The sequence below is a fragment of the Arachis hypogaea genome, chromosome 12 (genome assembly GCF_003086295.3).
Source record: "Arachis hypogaea cultivar Tifrunner chromosome 12, arahy.Tifrunner.gnm2.J5K5, whole genome shotgun sequence".
Taxonomy (NCBI): domain Eukaryota; kingdom Viridiplantae; phylum Streptophyta; class Magnoliopsida; order Fabales; family Fabaceae; genus Arachis; species Arachis hypogaea.
In genome coordinates, this window is record NC_092047.1 from 88610184 (window position 1) to 88611400 (window position 1217).

General features: G+C 40.9%; 1 non-coding gene across 1 annotated transcript; it reads left to right on the top strand.

Moving 5' to 3' along the window:
• The first annotated feature begins 672 nt into the window (after positions 1-672).
• Positions 673-780, top strand: LOC112730755 (small nucleolar RNA R71). The gene has a single exon (XR_003166566.1). It is a non-coding gene; the product is annotated as a small nucleolar RNA R71 (small nucleolar RNA).
• Positions 781-1217: the final 437 nt, after the last annotated feature.

Genomic DNA, 1217 nt, shown 5'->3' on the forward strand with positions numbered 1-1217 from the left:
ACTCAGCTGGCCCACTTGTGCCTCCAAATTTCTTATGGAGGACCTTGTTTTACTCATGAAACTTAGAGTGGCCTTGGACAGATCAGAGACTAAGTTTGCTAAATTAGAGGTATTTTGTTCAGAGTTCTCTGTCTGTTGCTGAGAAGATGATGGAAAAGGCTTGCTATTACTGAGCCTGTTTCTTCCACCATTATTAAAGCCTTGTTGAGGCTTTTGTTGATCCTTCCATGAGAAATTTGGATGATTTCTCCATGATGAATTATAGGTGTTTCCATAAGGTTCACCCATGTAATTTACCTCTGCTATTGCAAGGTTATCAGGATCATAAGCTTCTTCTTCAGAAGATGCCTCTTTAGTACTGTTGGATGCATTTTGCCATCCATTCAGACTTTGGGAAATCATGTTGACTTGCTGAGTCAACACTTTGTTCTGAGCCAATATGGCATTCAGAGCATCAATTTCAAGAACTCTCTTCTTCTGAGGCGTCCCATTATTCACGTAATTTCTCTCAGAAGTATACATGAATTGATTATTTGCAACCATGTCAATAAGTTCTTGAGCTTCTGCAGGCGTTTTCTTTAGGTGAATGGATCCACTTGTAGAATGGTCCAGTGACATCTTGGAGAACTCAGACAGACCATAATAGAATATATCTAGAATGGTCCATTCTGAAAGCTTGTCAGGAGGACACCTTTTGGTCATCTGCTTGTATCTTTCCCAAGCTTCATAGAGGGATTCACCATCTTTTTGCTTGAAGGTCTGAACATCCACTCTAAGCTTGCTCAGCTTTTGAGGAGGAAAGAACTTAGCCAAGAAGGCCGTGACCAGCTTATCCCAAGAGTTCAGGCTATCTTTAGGTTATGAGTCCAACCATGTTCTAGCTCTGTCTCTTACAGCAAAAGGGAAAAGCATGAGCCTGTAGACTTTAGGATCTACTCCATTAGTCTTAACAGTCTCACAGATCTGCAGGAACTCAGTTAAAAACTAGTAGGGATCTTCTGATGGAAGTCCATGAAATTTGCAGTTCTGTTGCATTAGAGCAACTAATTGAGGTTTCAGCTCAAAATTGTTTGCTCCAATGGTGGGGATTGAGATGCTTCTTCCATCAAACTTGGAAGTAGGTGTAGTATAATCACCAAGCATCCTCCTTGCATTATTGTTGTTAGGTTCGGCTGCCATCCCCTTTTCTTGTTCGAAAATTTCAGTAAGGTTGTCTC